Raw genomic sequence first — 9,332 nt, forward strand, 5'->3', positions numbered from 1 at the left:
GCAGTGGTCCCTGTCTCGCAGTTTAATGAAAGAAAATCCTCCCCATTCCTCTGGTGATCTTGTTGGAGTGGGGGGAGAGCTGCATCAGACTGTGTCCTGATTTGCTGATTGTCACTCAAATTCACGATTAGTCTTTCAGATTAAAACCATCGGCAGTGTTTTCCAGTTCTCTCATCCTAAAAATGGCCTAAATCATTTAATTTGTCTGTAATTGTTAGCCTCCTCAGAAACTGTGATTAATTTTCGAGCTCTTTCTCAGTTGGGAGATGATTCCGATGTCGTTGGAATGTAACCACCTCCCCGATTCGATCACAGTCCTTGGTAGTAATAGGAAATCCTCAGTAAACATAAATGGAAACTGTGTGGAGGGTAGAAGATAGATAGAGAACAGATATAATGCAAAATAATTTTTTAAAAAACTGGAGGAACTGTGGATGCTGTAAATCAGGAACAAAAAGAAAATGTTGCTGGAATAGTTCAGCAAGCCTGGCAGCATCTGTGAAGAAGAAAACCAAATCAGAGCTAACATTTTAGGTCCAGTGACCCTTCGCAAAAATCTAAAGAACTGCAGATGCCATAAATCAGGAACAAAAACAAGTTGCTGGAAAAGCTGACCAGGTTTGGCAGCCTCTGTGAAGAAGAGTCAGAGTAAACGTTCTGAGTCTGTTGACCAGAGAAAGGGTGAGTATGGATGGACAATGCTTTTCAAAATGTGAAATATCTAAGTGGCTTGGTATCGTGCTAATGAAGATCAACAGCATCCTGACTCGTGTGGAATTCTGGGTCAAAAATCAAGCTCTGACCAAAATACGAGCTGGAGCAGAACAGCTACTGTAATAAACTGAAACAATTTCATTTCTGACAAAGAGCCACTGAATTTGAAATTGTAACTTCCACTGAATTTGAAATTGTAACTTCTTTCTCTGTTCTGATGCTGCCACACCTCCAGCATTTCCCTGGCAATTTCTTTTTCTGTTCCAGCAAAACGTTTGCTCTGTTATTGATAATTGGCCAACACCTTCATAAATGCCTTTGGTTGGCGAGACACCTTCACCTGAATAACGCTGTAACGCTATCGATCCATTTTCTAGCTAAGATGCAAATACCAATTCCTACTAGCTGATGGATGCAGAAAAACCCACAGTTCCAAAAGGCACAGAAACCGCTCTCAGTACAACAGAGATAATGGGAACTGCAGATGCTGGAGATTCCAAGATAACAAAATGTGAGGCTGGATGAACACAGCAGGCCAAGCAGCATCTCAGGAGCACAAAAGCTGACGTTTCGGGCCTAGACCCTTCATCAGAGAGGGGGATGAGGGGAGGGAACTGGAATAAATAGGGAGAGAGGGGGAGGCGGACCGAAGATGGAGAGAAAAGAAGATAGGTGGAGAGAGTGTAGGTGGGGAGGTAGGGAGGGGATAGGTCAGTCCAGGGAAGACGGACAGGTCAAGGAGGTGGGATGAGGTTAGTAGGTAGCTGGGGGTGCGGCTTGGGGTGGGAGGAAGGGATGGGTGAGAGGAAGAACCGGTTAGGGAGGCAGAGACAGGTTGGACTGGTTTTGGGATGCAGTGGGTGGGGGGGGGAAGAGCTGGGCTGGTTGTGTGGTGCAGTGGGGGGAGGGGATGAACTGGGCTGGTTTAGGGATGCAGTAGGGGAAGGGGAGATTTTGAAACTGGTGAAGTCCACATTGATACCATATGGCTGCAGGGTTCCCAGGCGGAATATGAGTTGCTGTTCCTGCAACCTTCGGGTGGCATCATTGTGACAGTGCAGGAGGCCCATGATGGACATGTCATCAAGAGAACGGGAGGGGGAGTGGAAATGGTTTGCGACTGGGAGGTGCAGTTGTTTGTTGCGAACTGAGCGGAGGTGTTCTGCAAAGCGGTCCCCAAGCCTCCGCTTGGTTTCCCCAATGTAGAGGAAGCCGCACCGGGTACAGTGGATGCAGTATACCACATTGGCAGATGTGCAGGTGAACCTCTGCTTGATGTGGAATGTCATCTTGGGGCCTGGGATGGGGGTAAGGGAGGAGGTGTGGGGACAAGTGTAGCATTTCCTGCGGTTGCAGGGGAAGGTGCCGGGTGTGGTGGGGTTGGAGGGCAGTGTGGAGCGAACAAGGGAGTCACGGAGAGAGTGGTCTCTCCGGAAAGCAGACAGGGGAAGGGATGGAAAAATGTCTTGGGTGGTGGGGTCGGATTGTAAATGGCGGAAGTGTCGGAGGATAATGCGTTGTATCCGGAGGTTGGTAGGGTGGTGTGTGAGAACGAGGGGGATCCTCTTGGGGCGGTTGTGGTGGGGGCGGGGTGTGAGGGATGTGTCGCGGGAGACGCGGTCAAGGGCGTTCTCGATCACCGTGGGGGGAAAGTTGCGGTCCTTAAAGAACTTGGACATCTGGGATGTGCGGGAGTGGAATGTCTTATCGTGGGAGCAGATGCGGCGGAGGCGGAGGAATTGGGAATAGGGGATAGAATTTTTGCAGGAGGGTGGGTGGGAGGAGGTGTATTCTAGGTAGCTGTGGGAGTCGGTGGGCTTGAAATGGACATCAGTTACAAGCTGGTTGCCTGAGATGGAGACTGAGAGGTCCAGGAAGGTGAGGGATGTGCTGGAGATGGCCCAGCCCTCCGCTCCCTCCGCTCCAACCCCAACCTCACCATCAAACCCGCAGACAAGTGTGGCGCAGTGGTAGTATGGCGCACTGACCTCTACATCGCCGAGGCCAGACGCCAACTCTCCGACACCACCTTCTACCGCCTCCTCGATCATGACCCCACACCCGAGTACCAAACCATCATCTCCAACACCATTCACGACCTCATCACCTCAGGGGACCTCCCACCCACAGCCTCCAACCTCATTGTTCCCCAACCCCGCACGCCCGTTTCTATCTCCTTCCCAAAATCCACAAACCTGTCTGCCCTGGTCGACCCATCGTCTCAGCCTGCTCCTGCCCCACCGAACACATCTCCACCTATCTGGACTCCATTTTCTCCCCTTTGGTCCAGGAACTCCCCACCTACGTCCGTGACACCACCCACGCCCTCCACGACTTCCAATTCCCTGGCCCCCAACACCTCATATTCACCATGGACGTCCAGTCCCTGTACACCTGCATTCCGCATGGAGATGGCCTCAAGGCCCTCCGCTTCTTCCTGTCCCGCAGGCCCGACCTGGCCCCCTCCACCGACACTCTCATCCGCCTAGCTGAACTCGTCCTCACACTCAACAACTTCTCTTTTGACTCCTCCCACTTCCTACAGACTAAGGGGGTGGCCATGGGCACCCGCATGGGCCCCAGCTATGCCTGCCTCTTTGTAGGTTACGTGGAACAGTCCCTCTTCCGCACCTACACAGGCCCCAAACCCCACCTCTTCCTCCGGTACATTGATGACTGTATCGGCGCCGCCTCTTGCTCCCCAGAGGAGCTCGAACAGTTCATCCACTTCACCAACACCTTCCACCCCAACCTTCAGTTCACCTGGGCCATCTCCAGCACATCCCTCACCTTCCTGGACCTCTCAGTCTCCATCTCAGGCAACCAGCTTGTAACTGATGTCCATTTCAAGCCCACCGACTCCCACAGCTACCTAGAATACACCTCCTCCCACCCACCCTCCTGCAAAAATTCCATCCCCTATTCCCAATTCCTCCGCCTCCGCCGCATCTGCTCCCACGATAAGACATTCCACTCCCGCACATCCCAGATGTCCAAGTTCTTTAAGGACCGCAACTTTCCCCCCACGGTGATCGAGAACGCCCTTGACCGCGTCTCCCGCATTTCCCGCGACACATCCCTCACACCCCGCCCCCACCACAACCGCCCCAAGAGGATCCCCCTCGTTCTCACACACCACCCTACCAACCTCCGGATACAACGCATTATCCTCCGACACTTCCGCCATTTACAATCCGACCCCACCACCCAAGACATTTTTCCATCCCCTCCCCTGTCTGCTTTCCGGAGAGACCACTCTCTCCGTGACTCCCTTGTTCGCTCCACACTGCCCTCCAACCCCACCACACCCGGCACCTTCCCCTGCAACCGCAGGAAATGCTACACTTGTCCCCACACCTCCTCCCTCACCCCCATCCCAGGCCCCAAGATGACATTCCACATCAAGCAGAGGTTCACCTGCACATCTGCCAATGTGGTATACTGCATCCACTGTACCCAGTGCGGCTTCCTCTACATTGGGGAAACCAAGCGGAGGCTTGGGCACCGCTTTGCAGAACACCTCCGCTCAGTTCGCAACAAACAACTGCACCTCCCAGTCGCAAACCATTTCCACTCCCCCTCCCATTCTCTTGATGACATGTCCATCATGGGCCTCCTGCACTGCCACAATGATGCCACCCGAAGGTTGCAGGAACAGCAACTCATATTCTGCCTGGGAACCCTGCAGCCATATGGTATCAATGTGGACTTCACCAGTTTCAAAATCTCCCCTTCCCCTACTGCATCCCTAAACCAGCCCAGTTCATCCCCTCCCCCCACTGCACCACACAACCAGCCCAGCTCTTCCCCCCCACCCACTGCATCCCAAAACCAGTCCAACCTGTCTCTGCCTCCCTAACCGGTTCTTCCTCTCACCCATCCCTTCCTCCCACCCCAAGCCGCACCCCCAGCTACCTACTAACCTCATCCCACCTCCTTGACCTGTCCGTCTTCCCTGGACTGACCTATCCCCTCCCTACCTCCCCACCTACACTCTCTCCACCTATCTTCTTTACTCTCCATCTTCGGTCCGCCTCCCCCTCTCTCCCTATTTATTCCAGTTCCCTCCCCCCATCCCCCTCTCTGATGAAGGGTCTAGGCCCGAAACGTCAGCTTTTGTGCTCCTGAGATGCTGCTTGGCCTGCTGTGTTCATCCAGCCTCACATTTTGTTATCTCAGTACAATAGTCGGCTTCCTGTGTGGGCAGCACATGCTCAAAGCGATTGCAAACCGTGCGGCTGGATCTGCAGAGAAGGTTATCAATCAATTAGCACAACCAATGGGAGTGAAGGAGAGGCGGGACTGTATGGCCGCGCGGGAGCGGCTGGTCCTTCAACCAATGGGAGTGAACGAGCTGTGTTTTGAATGACAATCCAGCAGCTTTCACGACAAATTTCACGACGACCAGCCCCGCAAATATCGTTTCATTCAGCTCCATTTCACAACCTGCCCTTTGCTTTTGTGTGCTCTCTTGCATTCTATTTTCTAGTTTTTTATTAAATTTCAGATTAATAAGCTACAGACAATATTAGAGGAAGGCAGCACGGTGTTTCAATGTTTCGCCTTGCTACCTCAGACAGCCAGGGAACCGGCTTCGATTCCTGACTTGGCTGACCGTGTGGGTTGTCACACTCACCCCGTGTCTGCGTGGGTTCTTCCCACAGATCAAAAATGTGCAGGCCAGTGGATTGACCATGCTAAATTGCATATTAATCCCAGGAGTGTACAGGTTAGGTGGTTTAACCATGGGAAATGTAGGGCTATGTGAATGGGATAGGAGGTAGATCTGGGTCGGATGACTCTCGACGGGTTGTTGCAAACTTGATTGGCCAAATGACCTCTTTCTGCATTGTAAGGAATACATGATTGGATGTGCAGTTGGGAAACTCAATCCAAACAGCAGATCAGAATCTGACAGACAACCAATTCATGGTAACCTGAATTTTCCTGGATTTTGAACATTAAAGGAAATATCACTGTTCACTTTGGAGAGAAGCTATACACATGTTCTACGTTTGGACAAGGATTCAGCCGATCAGAACATAAATGTACTGTTGACTCAGAGAAACCTGTGATCTGAAGGAAGCATTGGATGGAGTGTCGTATCCAGGACCAAAATTTGAATGAGTGTGAAAATATTACATTGGTTGGAGTACTCCTGATCAAAAAAAGAGGATGATTGTGTTTATTGGAGTCCAATCATCTCAGCCCTAGGGCATCTCTGCAAGAATTCCTCAGGGTGGTGTCTTCAGCCTTTCACGCCTTCAGCTGCATTATCAACGAGCTTGCCTTTTTCAGATGGTCAGAAATGGAGATATTCCCTGATGATTGTACAATATTCCAGGCTATTCAGTTTGCCTCAATCACTGAAATGGTCTATATCCATGTCGAGCAAGACTTTTACAAGATCCAGTCTTGGAATGATTACAGGCAATTGCCAGGCAATGGTCATCTGCAACAGGAATGAATCTAAGGAACTTGCAATGACAATCAAGGGAATTTTCATCATTGCGTCCTGCACGATCAACATTTTGGAGTTTTCTTTGGCCACATACTGAACGTAACCAGTCATATAAACTTTGTGACTACAATAGGTCAGAGGCTAGGAAATTTACAGTGACTTCACAGTCCGCCCACCATCGACAAGGCATGTGTCAGCAATGTGATGGAATACTCCCCACTTGCCTGGATTAGTGCAGCTTCAAACATACTAAGCAACTCAAATTCATCCTGCACAAAGCAGACCATAATCTTTGTCCATGAATCAAATGATTCAATAAGGGAATTAGTCTATTAGCTGCAAAGGAACAATGTACAGGTTTAGAGGCAGAGGCAGGAGAATGGTATTGGGTGAGATATTCTCATTCTGAAGGCTAGTGCAGATAGTATGGTCAAATGGTTTCCTTGTGTGCTGCATCAATTATGTGAATCAAACTCCAATGACAACCTTCAACATTCTCACCCTTCAACATTGGTGGAAAGCAGCAATAGTTTTGACCAAGACCAATATGCACTGAAGTAACTTCTCTAGGATCTTTCAACACCACTTCCCGAAACCAAACTGCACTCAGTTGGTTTGGTTGTAGAGAGAACCGAATTCCCTGTGTCCTCCATCACTCCTCCCTTGGGAAGCAGTTACCTCAATGTCCCCACTCTGCTGCAGACCTTTTCCTTTTCCAAAAATATACTTTATTCTAAAAAAAAGTCTTGTGTGTATGTATGTGTGTGTATATGTATATACACAGCAGCACATCAACCAAACATACATTACCCAACAAACGGAGACTAAAACTTTCACTAAACTAGTGACTGTGGGATATACAGCCCATTCAAATGATGCAACTTCAATTTATGTGAAGGTTGAGCCAGAAACTGATCTAATTTTCAGACTGCATTCACTTTTTATAAAGACTCAGACTTTAGTCAGGCTCTGAATTTGACAAATTTCCAACATTCATGTTGCATCTTCATACCTGATAATACATTTGATAAAATAGCGTGAAAAATTGGAATGTGAGTTTTTAGTAATTATGATTGTTGGATACCAATCATATTATTCACATTCTTTTTACTTTCTCTGTGAATTCTGAATTACAACTAACCTTACAAAAGCCATTTGAATTCCAAGGTGCCATACTGAAATTAACCAGAAACTCAAACTTTGAATCATGTTGATGTTTGGCACGAGGCTGTGGTGTGATATCACAAAATGGGACTCACTTGAATTTGTGTGGCATCAGGGAACACTAGTAAAACTGAAATGAATGATAATACAGGATTAAACTAACAAGTGGCTGGTCCATACTGGACATTAAAGATGAGGTTCGTAATTTTGAAGACCAATTGCCTGAAACAATTGCTTCAGATGAACCTAAGGGCAGTAGAGTGAGGAAGGTGTTTGCTACGCTTGCTTCTAATTGTCATTGCCTTGAGTAGAAGATTTGGGAGGTCATGTTGTTGCTTCACAGCACATTGGTTAGTCCACTTTTGGAATACGGTGTGCACTTTTGTTCTCCCTGCTACAGGCAGGATATTGAAAGGGTTGAGAAAAAAAAATTGCAATGATGTTGCCAGAGTGTCTAGGTTTAAGCTATAGGGAGAGGCTGAATAGCCTGGTTGGTGGGGTATCTTTGTCAGAGAGGCATCAAAGACTGAGGGGTGACCTTATCGAGGTCTATAAAATCATCAGGCGTATGGATATGGTAAATAAACAAGGTCTTTTCCATGGGCTGAGGGAGTACAAAACTAGAATGTATACGCTAAAGGTGATGGGAAAAGAAATAAAAGGTACATATGGGGCAATTTTTCTTGCAGAAGGTCTGAGCGTATGAAATGAGATAGCATGGACATGGTAGAAGCTGAGGCAAGTACATTCAAAGGCATCTGGATGGGTACATAAGGAGTAAGGGTTTTGTTGTGGGCCAAATGGGGGTAGTTTAATTTAGGATATCTGATTGGCATGGATGGGTTGATTGAAGGGTGTGTGTCCATGCAGCACAACTCCATGTCTGCATCCAAACAAACCAAAGGCATTATTTACTTCACCCAACCTGTATTTACATGCATTCCAGGCACCAGGAGGGTCCACTACCTGAATGGACACCCATTTAACTTTGGCAGGTAGCCCTGTACAGTGGCTGCTGCCCACTGCACCTTGGCAGCAGTTCTCCCCAAGCTTTAGTGAGTCCTCATCATGACGTCCTAGACTTTGAATGTGCCAGTCTACAACGTTGTGTGGAGGTCAACACCCTCTTCTGGAACACCAGTAAGTACCAATCAGACCAAGACCTCTTTGCCAGAAATCAGTGACAATTTGTAGGGCATAATACAGTACCTGTTATTAACACATAAACAGAATTTGCTGGAAAACCTCAGCAGGTCTGACAACATCTGTAGAGAGAAATCATGCCTAAAGTTTCGGTTTGACTGACTTGTCCTCCGAACAGTATCCATCACATTGTTTCAGGCAGCAGACACCTCCTGCACAGCTGTGGCGTCTGTTGCAGTTTCTCTAAACTCCTCCGGCCTTAAGACCCAATGAGTTCCTGGCACCCCTCCAAGCACACTTACTACAAACATTTTCCGAAACCCCATTCTAACACAACATTCACCATTTTCAGCTGTGGAGACTACAAGCTCTGGAATTCCCTCCTTAAATCTCTTAAAACTTCTTTAAGATAGACAATGTAAAATAAACCTTTTTATTCAATGCTTGAAACATTTTAGTTTGATAAATATCTGAAACTTTCCATAATAATGCAAATCGTTGCTGTTATTGGCTTACACTGAGAGGAACAGGATGATCACTCAAAGGCTTTACATTCTCGGACCATCATGGCCACAATCATTTTCAAACTGGAAACTTAATCTTGACAGCCCGTTTTCAGCATTCCCGTTGTTCTAACTGACTGCAGTGTTCCGAGTCTAGGAGCTGTGAACCATGGACGAGAGCAGCTGAGACACATTTCTTCCCGAACTCACAATGAACCATCACTCCTGAACAGAGATAATGGGAACTGCAGATGCTGGAGAATCCAAGATAACAAAGTGTGAAGCTGGATGAACACAGCAGCCAAGCAGCATCTTAGGAGCACAAAAGCTGACGTTTTGGGCCTAGA

This window comes from Stegostoma tigrinum, unplaced genomic scaffold, assembly GCF_030684315.1.
Source record: "Stegostoma tigrinum isolate sSteTig4 unplaced genomic scaffold, sSteTig4.hap1 scaffold_156, whole genome shotgun sequence".
Lineage (NCBI taxonomy): Eukaryota > Metazoa > Chordata > Chondrichthyes > Orectolobiformes > Stegostomatidae > Stegostoma > Stegostoma tigrinum.